Source organism: Asterias rubens, chromosome 9, assembly GCF_902459465.1.
Source record: "Asterias rubens chromosome 9, eAstRub1.3, whole genome shotgun sequence".
Classification (NCBI taxonomy): Eukaryota; Metazoa; Echinodermata; class Asteroidea; order Forcipulatida; family Asteriidae; genus Asterias; species Asterias rubens.
In genome coordinates, this window is record NC_047070.1 from 15,910,494 (window position 1) to 15,930,807 (window position 20,314).

At 37.4% G+C, this 20,314-nt stretch overlaps 1 long non-coding RNA gene across 1 annotated transcript in view; it reads right to left on the minus strand.

Annotated features, from left to right (window-relative positions):
- LOC117295089 overlaps window positions 1–20,314 on the minus strand; it is a 45,196-nt gene that overhangs the window by 10,091 nt on the left and 14,791 nt on the right. Inside the window, exon 2 of the long non-coding RNA XR_004519635.1 lies at window positions 13,167–13,220. This is a non-coding gene — a long non-coding RNA (uncharacterized LOC117295089). The remainder of the gene's footprint in view (window positions 1–13,166; window positions 13,221–20,314) is intronic.

Consider the following 20,314-nt stretch of genomic DNA (forward strand, 5'->3'; position numbering starts at 1 on the left):
CTGCTCTAAAACTGATGTACTTAAAGTGGAACCAGTCTAACTTTCCCCTCAGCCTCAGTTTGGTTGTATTGGGTAGAATGTGTAATCTAATCAAACCAAAATGGTCGTACAATGATAACAGTTTGGGGTCCAAGATGAACTTGAGGTTATCTCCAGTAAACCCCAAATTAGAGTTCAAAAGAATATATCTTTCTAATAAATTTCTATGTTCACGTCTGCACTACTGATCACTCGGTGAGTTAAGCAGATTATTCACTTGAACAACGTCGAACACTGCTACCCCAAACTCATACTGCTTTCCTCATAATTTCATCAGCATATACCATAAGCCCAAACAACCTTTGACACCGAACGAGCTTAAAAACCACTATTCCCAAAATCTCATAACACTCCACTTTCGTCAATAAAAACCTAACAATTCCAACATGATTTATGTGAACTAATGATACCATGGGAAATACTCAGCTGAGTGTACAGTCAAAACATAACCATCTTAATTGCAAGGATTCTTCTAACTTTTGTTTTTGATATTTAGATTTTTTTTGTTTAAGCTATCCAGTGACAGTGTGCGCATACTATAGTGATTGATAGACCCTGCCAAATGATGGATTTAATGAAAGGATTGTGTTTTTTCTACCTACTGTGGTCGTGACAACTGAAAAGCTGCAACGGTGAAAGAAAGAAAAAAAAAACATTAATGTTTCCATCAGTCAGTGGTTGGGGGCTACAAACTGCTTGTCTGCACAAAGATATAACTGCTTGAATACATTACAACAAATGAAAAAAAGAGGCCTTAAAAAGGGGGCAATTCAGATGATTCTGTGATGAAAATGTGCATGCTAAAAACACCTGTCAAGTACAAATTTGTCTGGTTTTTGATTGATGAAATTGTATGTTGCAGCTGGTCATTAGGCACTGGTATTTCAATTGTGCGGAATTTAGAAATTGTGAAAATATGACAAGAGATTCATACAATGGAGTCTTAAAGGAACACATTGCCTTGGATCGGTCGAGTTGGTCTTTGAAAAGCGTTCTGTAACCGTTTGTTATAAAATCGATATGGTTAGAAAGATGTTTTAAAAGTAGAATACAATGATCTACACAAATATGCCTCCAAATTGTGTGGTTTTCGTTTTACCTCGTCGACAAACACAATCGGCCATTTATGGGAGTCAAAAATTTGACTCCCATAAATGGCCGACCGTTAGTTCGCGACGTAAAATGAAAACTGTGCAATTTTGAGTGATAATTGTGTGGATCTATATATTCTACTTTTAAAACATCTTTCTAACCCTATGCATTTCATAACAAACGGTTTCAAACGCTTTTCATAGACCAACTCGTCCGATCCAAGGCAACGTGGTCCTTTAATTCATAGCATAAATAGATTTTACATGAAATCTTTTTAAATTAATAAAAACAAAATATTGGAAGGTCCAAATATTTTGTCTAGTATACTATTCCAGTCATTATTATAATTCTATTATGCAGTAAATCCTCGCCGCCTTTAAGAGCACCATATAGACTCTCCGGCGGAATTTAATTCATTCCATTTGGGAAATAACTAAATGGAGAAAAGCAAACTGCTCTGGGACATCCTTAGAACTAACATAAACAAGACCCTGATTGAGCCAACTCAACTGGCTTGTGCGAGTTGTTACATCCCTTGTTTGGCAGATTCTAAAATGGCTGCCTATCGGTCAGTCATTTACAGCATGACTGGTAATTGCCATGCACGACTGGCAGTGCAGTGTGGTCGCCCGGATGTTCTTTGTCAGAGGAATGAAAGGGTCTACTGGGAAGTTGAGGCAAATGTATATACGTGTATACAAACAGATGCTTACTTTCATAATTGCTTCGTTCAAGTTAAATATTCAAGGATCGGACAGAATAAGGAATCCTAGTACATTTGGCGACAAGCAAACTGAAGCTGTCACTTTCAAAAACATGAGAAGAATATACATTTAATGAGGAAAGTTATTAATAAAGAAAGAGGGCCTTTTGGGAAATTGTGACCAGTCCAGAGAGGAATAACTTACAGAAATTACGTAAACTCACAATCTGAAATGTCATGTTAAGCATCAAACAACCGTCTCAACAGAAAAACATCGCTTCAAAGGAAAACTACGGAACGAAACGCAGCGTCAGTACGGACTCTAAATCTACTTAAGGAAAAAAGAAATAAACAGCAGAGTCTAAAGGACCTCTTTTCAAGAGACAAAATATTTTTCTAAGAAACACCTCCTGTAGGTATAGGTCAATGTAGCCCCATGAACTGAATCTTGATGTCCACATACATAACTTGTCCTAGTTGCTTGCGCTTTAATCCAATAAAGACCCATTCGCTGACAAAGGCGACGACTTATTACATTATTCTCATCAATATATCCCTCGCCTTGGTTTATAGTTTCAGTGGCTATTCCGTCTAATAACTTGAAACGTTATATGAATGAGGAGCACATTCTAGTTAGAGAGGTTGGGGACTTGTGTATACACCGCTCTAACAAATTTCTTAATGCATATTGATTTCACGGGGAAGATGGGGTTTTGAAATTCCAGGCTAGAAGAAGACGAGAGCCGAAGATGCACAAAGACTATAATGTACATGTCACCCTAAAGCCGGGTTCATACTTCCTGCGAAAGCAAGTGCGAAGCGAACTTATAAATACGTAACATGGGTGTCTTAGGAGCAAATGTTAGCAGGAGTTGAATGTTACTTACTCGTGGGATGGCTGGGGTTTCTAAACACTGTTTTGAGAAGTAGAAATCAGGAGTGAGATTGTATGTAAATGAAGAAATCATGAAAATTGGGTAAACCGTTTAATCTTGCTGTGATGTTAATCACTAAGAACTGCAGGAAGCTACATTTTAGAAGAGTACAGACTCTCAAAACGATTTCAAACAATTATCCAAAGGCCATGGCCCAATTTCATAGAGCTGCTCAAAGACACTGGACACTATTTTGGTAATTGTCACAGACCAGTCTTCTTACTTGGTGTATCTCAACATATGCATAAAATAACAAACCTGTGAAAATTTGAACTCAATTGGTGGTCGAAGTTGCGAGAGAATAATGGAAGAAAAAACACCCTTGTCACACGAAGTTGTGTGCTTTCGGATGCTTGATTTCAAGACCTCAAATTCTAAACCTGAGGTCTCGAAATCAAATTCGTTGAAAATTACTTCTTTCTAGAAAACTGTGTCACTTCAGAGGGAGCCGTTTCTCACAATGTTTTATACTATCAACCTCTCCCCCATACTAGTTACTAAGTGAGGTTTTATGCTAATAATTATTTTGAGTAATTACCAATACCTTTGGTCCACTGCCTTTGAGCACAAAAAATAGCTAAGCACAACAACAACAATGCCTACCAGAATAAGGCAACAAGCCAAAATACCATTAGAAAGCTCAGAAATTACATGCCCGGTGCGACACAGGCAAAAGTATTCAAAAAACATGTAGATTAAAGACAATGAAATACAAGAAACTTTACTATGATTACTGACGCATGATGAAATAGACTTAATACATAATAAAATAATGACGCCTTCTATAGCGCCAGTATTCACAAAAGTGCTCATGGCCCTTGCTACAATAAAAATAAAGTTCCTCTGTTGTTGTGTTCCAATTGCAACACCAATTTCAACTTCACAATAGCATTTTGTACTTTATACACAAGAAAATGTGTGTCACAGGATTGAAATCAAATAGAAAACAATTTCAACAACGAAATTCTATGGGGAAGCTTGCAAGTAGATTGTAAAGAAATCAGGAAAAATAGTTTATACCTCCTGGAGATGCCATAGCTGAGATTAGGAAATGGAAAGCCAGGCTGAAACATAATTGCCAACTAATGCCTTCTTCTGACCTAAGTCAGGGTGCTGTTTTTAACCAGTGACATCACCTGATCACAGGGATCCATTGTCAAAGACAGCAGCAACCAGCGACAGACATGTAAATGCTCTCTAAACTGCCGGACAATTCAGTTGTGAAGAAAAGAAAAAAAACATTTTTAATGGCTCCATGTTTTGAGCCTGGTGAATCTTTTCTAAAGGGCAGATATCTTTTGTTACCCAAAAAATGTTACTAACTAATTTAATAATCACCTAAAGTAAACACGGAGTGTTGGCAATGAAGCATTAGAATGCGTTCCTACCAAAAAAATGTATTGGTGGAAATGTCTGATCATAAAAATGCTGGCGGAGAGTATAGATGGCGATACAAAAGCACATGGTGAAAATTGAGATGGATTCCTTACAGTGGAGCACGATTGTAATGCAAGAAGGAGACGTGAGGACAAATTGGCGAGGGAGGGTCTATGAAGGGAGGCAGGGAGGCTGGCAAAGTTTGTAGGTCAAGCACAAAGATGCAGTTCCTTCATTTAAATAGTTGATAAACCAACGCAGACAGCCCCTATTGTGCTTTGTCCCCAACCGTACTTGATCGATACTGCAGCCTGCCACAATAACGCTCTCTAATGAATTAACCCCATGGGGGTTGAGTTGCCGAATTGCACAGGGGAAGATCTCTCACAGAGACTAGATATAATACATTCCGCTTTCCCTGAAACTGTGTTTTCTACATTAGGATTAAGTACCTCCCAACACTTCACACAGGAGCAGCCACTGTGTTGAAAAAAAGACCAGTCTCAAAAATGATCAGGCAGGCAAGAAAGTGATCGTGAAATTACAGTAATCCTAAGCGAAGCTTGTAGCCATGCATGCAAACAGTTCCTCTGCACTTAAAAGGATTAAATGCTCGAAATGCAATCAACTGATAAAAAAATAATAATCATAGTGAACGTTGGAAAAACCCATCACTGCCAGCGGAATGAAGTAACAGACTTTATGTATCATAGAAGACAGCCCCATAATCATACGTGTAATTGCCACAAGTCTCAGATTGATGTTACGGTAAAGCCAGAGCAGGGCTTTCACACGCTGTCAACTTGTATATTATCTGACAAGACAGGAGAGAAAAGGCGAAAACGCTAACCAAAGCCAAAGCTGGGGAATATGAGAAAAATATGTCGCTGTCGGCTTTGTGTGGCATATCTCTCATTCTCTGGATCATGTTTGAAGGCAAAGGAAAGAGATTAAAAAGGCAGCTGTTATGGGAATCACATTCTCATGTATGAGTTATGGCAGAGTGGCATCAAGTACACTCCTAATGCACTCCAGCTGAAAGTTAGCACCAAATACATGAAAAGTAGGTATGACTGAAACGTATGACTGTCAATTTGACATAAATATCCAACTTAAATTTGTTCACCTGTGCTGTTGTTTTTGGGGGGAAGGGGAAAGTTCGATTTAATAGCAATTTTTGCAAATAAATTAGTAAATTAAAGTTAAAACACTGTCTGCCTTTAATTCATGTGAATAAATGAGGAGTTGATATATAACTGACATTAGCATGAACTTCATAAACAACAGCTCGCATGAAATGTTAGTAAATATCGTACTTATGAAAATACTGTGACAGATTTTTGCTGTTTTCTCAACAAGTAGATGCTGTATTCACCTGAAACTTTCATATGTGACTTCTATTGTTTCTCTCTTTATATTTGTGCCCACAAATTGTCATTACGATGACAAAAAACAATCCATGACTCTACCATTACAAAGGACTCTTTTAAACGAGGAAACTATAAACCATGCAAGCCATCAATCATTTTTGAGAATTTTATAGCTTTAATCTAATTGGATAGCTTTTGAATCTGAGATCGAAGGCAACCTCTTAATCTGGCCCTATGAGAGTCGTTGACTTGAGAATTGAACGTCGATGGATATAATTAGATTATTGTCGGGAATTTGGTTGTTCACACTTTCATCAAAGAGCAATAAAGGACAAAGTATGTGGAGTAACATACGGAAAAAAACCATGTTTGATGTTGCAGGGTATATTATTTCAATTCAATTAACCTAGTTGGCAAATGAAGGTCCCTGTATAGAATTTCTAAGTCTCATGGTTTTGGGGGTTTATTCCACTATTGGAAAGACATACAATCACAAACATATATGTAGGGAATCATTCAAGAGTATGAATGATGGACACCCAGTAATCCGAATAGGATCTGTTTACAACTTGCCCGTAATGCAATCTACTACCATAAGAACCTCTGGCATGCAGGATTCATAAACCGGTGAGTAATTTATCTTGCCTGTCATTTTTGAAGGAAGTTTGGTCCAGCAATGACAACACAAAACAGGACAAGAAATGAAAAGGGGGATAAATTTGCACAGCAAAATACAGAATAAAACTGAACTGAAATGTTAACCCAGAATTTTAATAATATTTTACAACAGCTGCTGTAAAATCTAGTCGTTTTCTGTTTTTTTTTCTTTCTTTTTTTCTTTTTTTCTTTTTCTCCCACAGAAGAACTTTTGACACTGGGGTGGGTGAACTGCCTCAAATTTCTCACGTGCCAAGCAACTGCTTCACAAGGATCTTGATCATGCACACTCACCTGAGAAATTAACTGAAAGGTCAAAGTTGCATCTCCATGGAAAATACAGACTAAGAAGTGGGGGTGATTTATACGAAACTTTCTTGAGACCCGAGGAGTGATATCGGATCTTTGGGCTACAGCAGTCACTGCATCATGGCTTATAATTAGACACATAGGAAACCACAGATTCATAGAAAACACCTGACGTACTGTGCTTGATTAATCAGAAGATGCAGCCCAAGGCATAGGAGAAGTCAAAGGCGAGAAACGCTCACCCATGAGAACAGCTTGGCAAGAAAACTACCTTGTAATCATCTGGAATGAACTTGTACAAATATTACATCCACATGTTGGATAACCACCGACTATAAAACAACGGGGAATCTTGAGGATGGTTGACCTTTTGAGATTCTAAACCCTGGATTTGGCAAGAGTGGGATTTGGACCTAGATCAATCACGTGGAAGAGAGGTTAAGCAACAGCTTTAGGGTCTTGCTGAAACACACTAAAAAATCATCAATTCCACATGTTGCATAAGCACAAAGAAATGAAGATGCATCTGACTATTTTTTTTCACAGTTGACCTTATAAAGCATTCTCAAAACCTATCCAGCGATTTGGTAATGCAGCCAGGGTGGGATTGGAACCCAGATCAATTAGGTGAAAGGAAGTTAAGTACCTGCAATAGATTTTGACTGGTGACATTTTCAGGCTTGAGGAGCTTTCTGATCAATTTGTGGGTTAGAGAGGGTGGTATGAAAGCGAGTGTCTAGAGGGAGAGGTCCACTAGGAGCAAACTTAGCAATCAGAATGAGGCCAGGTGTAGTGCTCCAAGTCTTTCACTTTCTGCCAATGATCCATGTTAAAGGCTGATTTGATACACTCTGGTTGCATTTTGTTCAGCTACATTTGACACGAAAAAAAAACTTCCTCTCGCTACAGCTAGATCCTATTTAAGTTTTGACATAGCAACTTTCTCAGAGGACTTCATTTCTTAGACTCATGTCATAGGTATAAAACAACAATTTTCTTGTTTTTAATAACTCCCTTGTATTTGCTCTAGACGTTAATGTTTAAGGCAGGGATATTTTTTTCAGACAATGTGTCTGCAGTGCACTGATCATAAAAAAAGAACTACCAAACAAGAAACATAAATTAAAGGACAGATCAAATTTAAAATCGCCTGACAAAAGCTTCTGATTACGACCCCAATCTTTATGATAACAATTTCCTTTTCTACTTAGCAAGACTTGCCTTTGCTTAGCATATTTGGTGTAAATTTGGCGCCTGGGCTCAAAACTGCACTATTATTGAATAAATATTAATCAAGCTTTGATAATAAAGCACCCTTGCAAACAAACAAAGGCAACAAAACATTACAAAATGAATGAGCCCTCTGTGGTGTTGAAATCAATAACACAATATAATGACAACTGGGATGCGAGCGAGGTGCTGTTCTACTGCTAAAAAGTGTAAGTGTTAGATTTCACAATTTGAGGTCAAATTTGCTTATAGTATTGGCTCAGTTTCACAATCCAGTTGAAGCAATAAACCACATTGGAAACCGAGTGGATAAGTTTTAAATAATTTGGGGCTGAACAAAGTCAAATTGACTCGAGTGAGATTTGAACCCCCAGATTCAAACTGCCAGTCCTCATACAGCTGAGCCATCTACATGTAGCCCTTATGTTGGTGATCTCCCTACATTGTTAAGGGGTTTCCAGTCAAAGCCATAACTGCTGATAACCAGGGACCATTCGCAAGTTTATTATACAACCTGGGAAGTGGCAGGAGCGGGATTACCATAAAGGGGATGCAACTTTAATATTTTGAACATCAAGCTATAATATACAAACCAGTTTATTTTTGAAAATCATAATAAGGCAACTGTACCACAGGCATATTACTCGGATGGGATTCGAACCCACGACCTTTGCAATTCTAGGGTTCGGATCCCACCCGAGTAATATCGTAACGTCGTACGTTATCGACCCTCATATGTTTTCGGTCCCCAACTTTGATTCCCGTTACCGCAAAATTGTGCAAGCTGCACCGGTGACAGAAGCTATGCATGTTACTCACGGTCTGCATTTTCATCAGGCTTAATCATGCTGAGAATAAAGTTTCCTAGTCGTTGGTTATGCTCAAACATTTATAAAATGATTGATTTTTTTGTACTAATCACTAGTGCATTATTATGCCAACATTCAAATGAGTCAAAGAAACATCATCCAACCTCAAAAGTTCAAAACAAAATTACTATCTGCTAGATTGAGTTTCATTCTGCTTTAGTCACTAGATGGATCACGTGAGGTGGTTACTATTTGGGATTCTATGGTGTGCAAATATGAGGAAAAAATTAAAATATTTTAAGTGAAAATGACAACAATATTTTTTTTGGATTAACTACTGTAATAAATTCCGATAAGCGTAAAAAATAGTACGTCTAAATTAAAGAGAATATATCAAAGATTGGTTTCTTATCTCCTGAAACAAAACACTACTGGTCTAAAATGGGGGAAAACGGATTGTTATGAAGTGTGTGTGTTTTAAAGTCACCTGGAAATAGAATTTTTTTTCTTTCAAACATAAGAGTATATGCTTACGAACAGTAAAACAATTTTTTTAGTAATTGTTTGTCATGATTTATATGTTTAAAAAATATATATAGTTGTTTGGGGGGCTGACTCCGCCTACCCCTTTTGTGACGTCAATCGAGGCAGACTTTGCCTGCAACACGTATAGTAAACACACGTGCAAAGTACATGTACGTCCAAGTCGTGAATTGGTACATTTCAAAAAGTGTTTTTCTGCATTCAGCAGCAATACACCTGGTCGGCATTTCTTGTTATCCTACTGAAAACACATGACACCAGGATATGCCTGTGATTTTTTTCACAGAACTCGGGTAAGTACTGAGTATACAGTGCTAACACACATCAGTGTATAATTATTTGGTAAAAACCAAAATGAATATTCTTTATCTTATGCAAAATTAACATCTATTCTGTACTTAAGCATGATCAGACAAATGCTACAGTACCAGACTAAGAAGAACAAATATCGGAAATATGACTACAAAATGAGAGTTATGGTAGAAAAACTAACACAAGCAGATGCTTTTGTCTTTCAAATTTCCTTGTTTACTGATATTTCTCCATTTTTTCAAAGAAAAAAAGAGAAAGATGGTTATCACATACATTAAAGTGGACTAAGACTGCTGGTTCTGGCCATTTTTCTTAAAGTAGAACTTGCAAATACAAGGGGCTCCTAAAATTGCAGAAATTGCAATAAATCACGTTACTTGGCAGCATGCCCACAGTGGACAAAAAACCAATTGAATTATTTGCCATGAGGCACGTGTAAGATGGAGAATAAAGACGGAGGAGATTATTATGAGGTTCTAAAATAGATCTTTGAATATTTTATGGAGGATACCGAATCCCCCGAGGCCAGGTAAACAAAACTGCAAACATCTTGAGCACGGGGCTCCTGGGATAACATCACTAAAAACCGCTTTTAAATCATGAGCTTTGTCAAGCATTATTGATCATTGGATCATAAAAGAATTCTTTAGTGACACAGCAAACCTTGTATTCTACTTATTATTAACCAAGGCGATGTTTCAAATGAGTTGTTGCCATGTGAGCACTTTAGGTACAATGTATGTAGGCCTAGTAATGCACTTGGAAGCTCAGTGTTTCATTCTAAAAGAAAGGCCTTTCAAATATGAAGTTGACTACAAACCAGAGTGCAAAATTGACATTTGTTTCATGGTTGCATAACAAAATATTGTTTTTAGCCCCCCCCCCCCTCCACAAAATAGTTCTTGCATATGAAAGGTTATCTAATTATGGTATTGTACAAAAAATGCAAGCAGGAAAGACATAGAAAAATGGAAATCATTAATTCTAAGCTCCATCGACTCGCTGAATTTAAAATTATAATTGAACAGATGCTAAGTGTACTAGGATGAAAGTATTCCTGTTATTTCTCTATAAATGCAGCATATATTGTTTAACTTGTCACGTCTCATGTCCTATTCTTTTATTACTCAGAACTGTATTGAAATTCAGTCAATAAATATTATGGCGTCAGGAGGCTACCATATTCCCATACTTTGAGAGTCAATTTACAAAAACTGCATGCTTGAACTGTGTACAGAGCATTCATATAATACCATAGCAACTTGACCCTGTACATTGTGATACATCAGGTGATGATTTCTGTTGATGAGGTCGGGTGTCAGAGGTCGAGAGTGAAAAGTCGGGTGTCAGAGGTCAGGTTTCAAATATCCAAGCTAAGATGTAGACACACCGATCCCTTTCAATGAGGCTTAAGAAATAATATAAAATGGATTTTAACACCTTATCTCTTCCAATGCATCTACATGTACTACACACGCCCTTCCACCCACTGATGACAAGAAGATGACAAAAGCTCAAACCCAACTTAAGGAGAACAGGAGAACCACAGGCCCCCAGGCAAACTCACGCTTCACCGCATGAACTTCCATCAATTTTATTTGCACCATTTAAGAAGCTTTCTGAATTGGTGGGAAGAAAGTTCTCTACCAGTCTTGGAAACCCACTTTGAAGGCCACATTACTGTTGCCCTGCTCTTGCCTTCATGCTCTTGCCTTCATGCTCCCTTAAAATTATTCTCATTATTCCCATCTTTGACAGATCCATGGCCTTGTTTTCAAGTGTAAAGCTTTCCAACATGAAACTGACCTTGCCAGATGAAAACGATAATGACATAAAGACTATGCTGGCAACCAAGTCACTTGGGTACTTCGACCCACTTTACAAATCTGATGGACTTCAGAGTCCGCTTCCAACAAACTCCAAGGATCTCATCTTTGAAAATCTCAATCCAATACAATGACCCGTACTTCATGTAAGCATGACTTCATTACACAAACAGCAACTATAAGCCCAGGAGACAAGAAAATAGGTTGAGAAAAAACGTCTACAGCGAAGTAGGTTAGAGTCAATTGTTAATGAAGGTCAGATGAGAAAAGGCACATCACATTTTTGCTTAATATAATAAGGTGTTCATGCATTTTCTCAGACTTATAAAGTGACAACTGACATCAGATCATATTTAACCCTCTATGGAGGGACTAACTTCAGTTATTTCTAACTCTCCCCCATCTCCACACAAGATTTTTTAACAACAGTCAACTGGCTATTATTCATCAGTCAAGACCAAATCCCTCACACACAGGGCAGGGGGTCGCAAGAACAAAACAAACTTAATCTCCTGGGGTGAAATACAAGGAACTGGGGTGAATGGGAGAGCGAAACAGAGTGATCTATGGCTTGTTCTGTCTGATCTCTCCTTGGCAACCTGAACAAAGTGTAATTAACCTTCAGTTTCTTGTTTAAAGCCCAAAGGAAACTTACAATGAAAATTCCTAGTTCAAACAATTTAAACTCAGCCAAGTTTAAACTGCCAGTTTTACATGTAGTCTTTATAAAGAAATAAGTCAAAATGCTGGACTGTGATTTTGAATTTGATTGAATTTTACCATTTAGACCCAAGGCATTCCATTACACAAATAAAAAACTTACTATTGTTTCAGAGACAAGCGCAAAAAAAATTATCCTTAACCTCACTTTTCTTCTACAACTGTGACAAGCATGTGCGATTCTACTTTTTTTTTTTTTTACAATTCAATGTAACACCTCAGGTTTTCCCACATGTCTACAATTTTCATACTCGCTCTGTGAAAAAAAGCAAGATTTATACTTTCTCATCCAGACAGGTTTCAACAGCATTCTAGACTCAAAAATGCTATTCAAGAACTGTCAAGGTAAAGATCATGATTCTAGGAATTCTTCTGATCATGGATGGTCGCCCCACAAAGAGAGAGAGAGAAAATAAATTGGAGGGTTATGATCAGAGGCTAGGCAGGGAGATGTCAAGCGCCTGTGCTGAATGATGATAATGAGAAGACAGCTTAAATTTCATTCCTTTTGGTCTGGATTTTCTCCCAAGGCCACAGATGAACAGTTCTAATTGAGAGTGTGAACCACTTTCTCAAGTAGGGGTCCAGATCTCACAACATGATGCTTTAGCATATCTGTAAGTGAGGGCTTAAGCCCTATTCACATGATGACAATAAAACCAATGTCCCTTGCTACAAAATACTGTAGAGCAATGTTTGAGAAGGTTTCACCAGAGACCTTGGACAGACCTAAACATTCTTTCCTCTCACTCACATGAAAGGTAATTTGTAAATAATTTCACAACCTTGCCAAAATAAAGCAAAGGACTCAATCTAAAATGCTGTGGTGTGAAAACGGCTTTCGCAACTGATATTCTACCCTCTGCTCATTTAAGTTTTGTCAAGTAATAATGGTTGCTTCAGTGCATAAATTATGTAAAAGTACCTTTAGGTAGTAAAAAATTGTTGTAAGCCAACAGTGAAGATAAGTTTGCTAAACGAAGGAATATTTGCTTAGCAGAAGCAGATTACCATCAACACTGTGTGTTGCTTGTGTGTGGTTACCAACTAACTTTTACTTAGCGGATGAATTTGTTAAGCTGCTTTATGAAATTGCTCACTGGACATTGAGCTGGCAGTTAGTACAAAGCTTCAACAGATGTTCTGAACCAAAGAGTAAAGATCCAAAACATGCAGTGACTTAGAGATGAGGAATAGTGAAATCTGGTTCAGTTAATCTCCTTATTAAAGATAATCACACTCACCATGCATTTGTTGTTTCCAAGCCTTCTGTGCCTCTGTGATGAGTCAAGCGAGTTCTAGAGCAGAGAGAAAAAAGGGATTTAGTGATTTCTTTGATCCCTTTTAATCTATTCCAACCATCAAAAACAGCATTACAAAATGGATAAGCATTTAAGATGGTTTGCAGAGTTCCTATCCATGTTCTCTGAACAAAGGCACTCATTAATCCTTGCTCTTGCTCAACTCTTCCCTTTAAAAGCAGAATTGTTTCAAACATTGAGGGGATCTGAAACTGTCTTTTCAGTCAAAATGTCATAGTGTGATCCATGATCCCAAGAAGATCGTTACTCAAGAGCAGAATGAGTTTAACCAAATCCATCAGAGTGTTGCTACTAAACCAGGGGGACTTGGCAGATATTAAATTGTGGACTGAAAGGATTGAAACCCAGGGAGCAAGGTGTGAGGATGAAGATAAATTGTAGGAGGCTGTTGAGTGATGAGGGCATGTCTTGGGACCAGAGCTTGGCAATCACCACCAGGTTTGATGGGAGAACTCATCAAAACTATTTACAGATAGAGGTGATGAGAGAAAAATGAGAGTCTGTGGAGGGGTTATATGAAAGATGTGTTTAACTTTAGTTTGGTATTTGTAAACTTTATCCATACTTGGGATTGATGAACAGAGACTAATGCAGACAAGTTTTTTTTTTTTTTTTTTTTTTCAAATTCATTCTTATTTGTATGAGAGGAAAGATGATACTTTGTTCATTATTAATAAAGCAGTCTTATATAGCACATGCATCACCCAATAAGGTGCTGTAGGCACTTTTTGAAAAGAGAAACAATTTTTTAAGACAGGTTTAAAAGTTTTTGTTTTAATTCTAAGACCAACTGATGAACCTTGTAAGAATTTACAAGGTGCTGCTGGATTCAGCAGCCACTGCCAGAAACACCGGTGCAAAAACCCCTTCTCTAGCGATAAGTGTTGGGTTCTTTTACATGCATTGCACAATATACAGCACGTGCATCTTTAATCCAACCCGAAGGTTGAAAAGTAAATTATCATCGTTATATATTTATGAAGGAGGATTAGTCTTCTTACACTGAGTGGAACCCATAGGCCTAAATATACATTTGTAAATACGAAGCAACGAGCAGTTGTTGATGTGGGAGGGAAGCCCTGATGGGTAACAACCACACACTTAGGTAAGGCGTGAAAACCTGCACAACAAGCGAGGCTCCCAAGGTGGGATTCAAACCACAGTCCATAGAGGTGAATGAGACGCTGAATAATAACACCATGAAAACCTGAATCCCATTATGCCTGGTTAACATTTCCATTGCAGGTTATAAAATGGTTTCTATGGTAACTCTAAATTAAGTATTATTGGAATATTATAATGTAGGTACAAAACATGTAGTAATTAATTGGCCCTGCAACATCATTTCATCAGATTTTCAGAGAATTAATAATTACGTAAAAACTGTTTTCCAATTTGAGTTATAATTTATTACACATCTTAGTAATCGATTTTACACATTAATCATTTCAAGTATCCGACATATGATCTCATAATGAATACTTAAATAAATTAAAGTATCAAATGAGGGTGATCAAGCTATATATGTTCAACATTTATGGACTGAAATTAAATTGATTTTGGGTTGAACAAAGAATATTTGAGTGGAGCAAAATTTGAGCCTGCGAACTCCGGATTAAGTGGTGGTGTTCTACCAAGCCTTACTATAGTGTTCTCCGCTACATCCAAAGAACCGCCCAAGTTTCTGATACAACCTGGGAAGTGACTTTTTATTTTGAATATCAACTAATAATCCACTAGGAAAACTGACTGGATAACCTTTAAATGACTTCAGCAGGGTTTGAACTCCCGACCTCTGGATTAATAATGAGCTGGATGTGAACCTGCAACCTCTGGATTAATGTGTCGATGCTCTGCCAATCTACTAGCCCCGAGATTATATTGACTAATTTTCTTTAAAGCTCTGTCTTCCATGCTGCATGATGTCAAAGGTTTGTTTTGATCATTATGCCAGTGGTAAAAAATACCAAATAATCCACACAAATTAAAAAGACATCTTTAGGTTACTTTCCGCGAAATATAAACTACATTGCCTCAATGTTTTTTCAAACATCCTGCTGTGGGCGCCCATCCCTGTCAACACAGGAAACAAAAACAAACAGCAAACTACAATTTCACAAAGTGTGTGTATACGTGTTCAATACAGGCATTGAGCCAGCCCCAAAGGAACATAATTACAGTTGATTTGTGTGATTTGTGATGCATCTCTTAATGGTAGGTGTGAAACCCCTGATTAGTCCAGGCTAGCACTCTTCATCAAAAGTTGAATAGCGTAGAGTTAGAATGACTGGGGCGAGTGATTAACATAGGTTGTTGTCCGCGCTGAAATTAATACCCCATACATCGTTACAAGAAAATGTGGCGTTTAATTCACATGTAATTGTTACGATGCTGATGACAACAGTTGTTGTTAATTAACTCATTACTTCAAAGCCTTCTTAATTACGCTTTACATGTACTTTCGAGAGTTGGTTTAATGAGCTTTCTAAAGAGCAAACGCAGACAATGTAGATGTTATATGTCACAGAGGTTAATACAGTTGTAAAATTTGGTATTTTGTTTTGTGTGTAACACAGTAAACCCATAAAAAACCTTTTTACTTTAATATGTACATTGTGTCCATGCTGTAAAATCTTGTTGAGGTCATAAATGACATGGTTCAACTGTGAATTTATAATTTAATTCCTGGCGAAGGCTAATCTATTTATATATTGCTCCGTAAAAGACCAAACACAGTTATTAAGGACTGCCTGAAATTGGAATCCAAACATAGCGTAATTATGAGGCTCTTTTTGCACTGAGGAAGTTGAAAAATTGCTATATGCCCATGAATGACACGGAAGCCCTCATTCAATTTTGTTCATACTACTTTTGAGTTCATATTCTTATATATAGTTTGTTAAAAAATTATAGATTTTATTCAATTTTTTTTTTTTTTTTTTTTTTTTTTTTTTTTTTTTTTTTTTTTTTTTTTTTTACTGTTCAAAACATTTCTCGGAGGATTGACTGTAGTAAAGGACTATATTGAACTATAGAGGGCGTCATGACACCGTACAAACCGGATGTACTCACATGAAACCCAACACTGGAAAGCTGATAATGCCATTTGGTTGGGGGAAAGCAGGGGCACGCACTTAGCCATAGTAGTATCTAAGTGGAAACAGGAACCCCCCTTCGACTGACCCTGACCCTATGCATTCTGCTTCCCTTTTATATTTTGCATTTTATTTTATTTTTTTCTCTCTTTTTTTTTTTTTTTTTTAAACTAAGAGACATGTGGCCACACGGTTAGTGCCCCGGTAAATAAAGGGTGGCATTTTAAATTAGCCAACGTTCCAGGCTTCCAACAAGTGCTCCAAATGTTGAGTGTTTAAAATGCATTTCTCGGATGTCAAGACGAAACAGCAGCCAAAATTTAAAACGCTTGGCTGCTATTTAAAGGCACTGGACACTATTGGTAATTACTCAAAAAAATTAACAGCATACTTGGTGACGAGCAATGAGAGTTGTTGATAATATAAAACATTGTGAAAAGGGCTCCCTCATAAAAAAAACATAGTTTTTGAGAACGAAATAATTTCTCGCTAAAATTTTTGAATTGAATTTGAGACCTCAGCTGAGGTCTTGAATTCAAGCATCTGAAGGCACACAACTTATGCGACAAGGGTGTTTTTTCTTCCATTATTCTTGAGGTAAAATTTGTACAGGTTTGTTATTTTATGCATACAATGAGATACACCAAGGAGAAGACTGGTCTTTGACAATTACCAAAGGTGTCAATGTCTTTAAAATGCTTGGCTGCTATTTGATCGTTATGACAGCAAGAGAGAATATACCTGCTCAAATGAATATTTCAAATGGTTTTAAAAAATCTTGCAGGGAGATGACATTTACAAGCTGGTGGGTTTCAAACTCCCGATGGCAAATACTCTCCCGACTCCAGGGATTGCCAACAAAATAGAATTTGGAAGAACTGGGTGGGAGATGAATAAATCATGCTTTGTATATCCCCTGTGATGCTCAGCACACCCACAAATGTGTTTTGATTCCTTGGCAATAAATAGCGTTGGTAAATCTTTCTCTTAATAGCACGTCCATTATCTCAAAGCCAAAGTGATTGAATAATATGAATGATGGGTCATGCTTAGACTGAAGTAATACATTTAATGTATTTCATCCCCCCCCCCTTCAATCCCCAAAGCCACCCACCTTTAAACAAACCCATTATAAACTTGCTGATTTTGCACTCATTAAGTTGTTTTTACCGCAATAACATATCTGATAGGATTTGCTCTTAGGCTATTGTGACTGAGAACATTTCTCCAATAAATTTGTTTGTTCAAAATTGGCAGAGCCTGAGAATGACTACATGTACATGACCAAAAACATGTCCAATAATTGATTTTTAAAAATCACACAAGGTAAACACCTATATAAAAAATAATAATTAGTTGATAACCTGGGGCGCTCCATCCTGACTGAAGAGCTCAAGGAGACAGTACGTACATCGATGATGAAATTACAACTGCTCATTTGGACGATCAAGTCTATAGTTGTACATGTAGTTTGTGAATTAATTTACAGCAAATATTGACCCAAGTTGATTGTACTTGTGCAAACGTACAGCGGACTGTGGGCAACAACAGTGATGGGATTTCTAATTCATGACACAGGCAACTGAAGCCCTATTCTGTAAAGACGGAGTGACGTATGCCATTACACTTTCTCATCACAAGTCGTAATTCTCCAGTTAAGTTCTTAAAAACATGGTTTGTTTCTTGTGATTATCAGTCAAATTAGTGCTGGTATGAAAAGGCTCAAAATATCAAAATGAAAAGCATTCAAGCTTAGGAAAATAAGTCTAATAATCTGACAGTATTTCTCCTGAAAGGCAGTGCAATAAAAAATATAACCCTTACTACGTTGAAGAGAAAGCTGATAACATACTCAAAGGATTATTGTGAACTTACAGGAATTAATGTAGCATTAAAGAAAATAGAGATGTACCATCATATTTTCAGGTTGGAATGATAAAACGGGAAATGAGTTCCCTTTTTTTTCTTCCATTAACTCTAAAAAACAAAAAACATCATTAAATCAATCATTAAAAGGATCCATTGAAAAAGAAAAAGAAAAAAAAATTGTTTTTATTTTGTTGCTTCCTGGATGTGGTACAGAATCTATTGACATAAGCATTGCGTGATATACTTCTCCTTACATGTACACCCAAATGTACTTTTAATATTTTGTTAAATAGTTATTCATGAGTGAGTGTCAATGCTGAAAAAAAAAGTCTGAAACTGGTATCCAGATCTTACATGTCTTAGAAGAAACATTGAAATAATGGCAGTTCCAACCCTGGGTAACCCCTGTAGTTTTGGATTTTAAATAGCTTTTACGAACCGTATCCTTAGCACTAGAGAACGAGGTTCATAAAAGAGTAGGTTTAGAAAGTTTTTAGAAAAGTAGCTGCATTTTATTTCAACATGCAGATATAACACATTTTTATAACAAAAGTCTGAACTTTCTCATCCCTGTTTGCTTTCTTAAGAAATGCTTCAGGTAAATGACCACCGAGTAGAGACATCTTGTTATCTACCTAACAAAATCACACAACCAGATTGGAGGAGTGCCTGTTAGTGTTAGCAAAGCAGCATGGCCCCTCTTTATGTAGCACCGCAGTGGGTTTACTACACACAGGAAATCTGACAAGATGGCCACAGATTGATAAAGCTTTCTACCCCAACGGGTCCATGTAAAGTGTTTTAATATCGACTTCAATTCCAGTCACGGATGGGGTGCTGAAGGCTTGTGGCCTCTGAGGAAAGTATGACCATCTTGTAGAAGCTACTCTCTTCCTGAGCAGATCGAAATCACCACAAATTAACAGTGACAGGAATAACCCCTTAAATCCAGATTTGTATTTTCTGCAACAGCTTCACTTGGCATCTTGTAATAGCTTCTCAAGCTTTTTAAAAGGCCACTCTTCAAGAAAGAAAACAAAACAGAACTGGGATTTTTTTTTTTTTTTAGGGGGGGGGGGGGGTTGCTATTCAACCTGTTCGAGCCATAAACATCTTTGTATTTAAAGTTATGATAACCTGGTAGAGAAGGGTGTACGCATAAGGTATCAATTGGAAGTGCTTGTTTAAATTCTGGTCAACCCCCCCCCCCTCTCTCTCCACTAAGTCGCGCACCTATACAGTACAGGACATTAGACTTGAAATGCAGACTATTCCAGTACCAACATAAACACATGAGTACATTTCATTCAACTGTTGTTCGGCTTTCAATAACAGTAATACAAAAAAAGCAAGTACACAAAGCCGTCACAAACCGTCAATCACAACATCCACTTAAAGTCACCGTCCACTCTCTCCAAGACAGTCTTAACACAGTTAAATGAAGATTAATATCCATTCCTGAGATGCAAACTACTCTCAGCAGTGATTTTAAGTATTGAGACCATTAGCTGTAAGTTCCTCGGATGGTTTATGATTGCAGAAGCCTGTTGTAAGAAGATGCATGTGAATGCACTATTCCACATCCATCAGAGGCAGGGAGTCAGAATGTTAACTGGCTGCGTTTACTTACACACAGGAAGATTATCGCTATGTGAGGAGTGGGAAAACAGATTTATAACTCCCTAAATTACAAGAAGTACATATGTGTATGATATTACACAGAGGAAACTATTTCTGGAACAGAGGAAAATATTTCTGGAACAGGGGAAAAGTGCAGGTGGCACTTGGTTTGGGCCCCTACCTGAATCTCTAGAGTTGTGTACGGTAATTCTATCATGTTCATGATGTAATAAAGGAGTCAAGAGCTTCAGTATTGGTTTGGGCGGACACACGTATGCACTTGTCTCAGGGATTTATTTAATTTGTTAACGACTTAAAATCTTACTAATATGAACCCGAGGATGAATGTATACATCTTTTGTGACGTTTCATACATGTAGGACTTTGTTTATCATTAAAATTTGCTAAGAGGTAATTTCTGTCAATGACACAGACGTCAGAACCTACCTTCATAACTGTTTGCATGTACCCCTTGAATGCAATGGG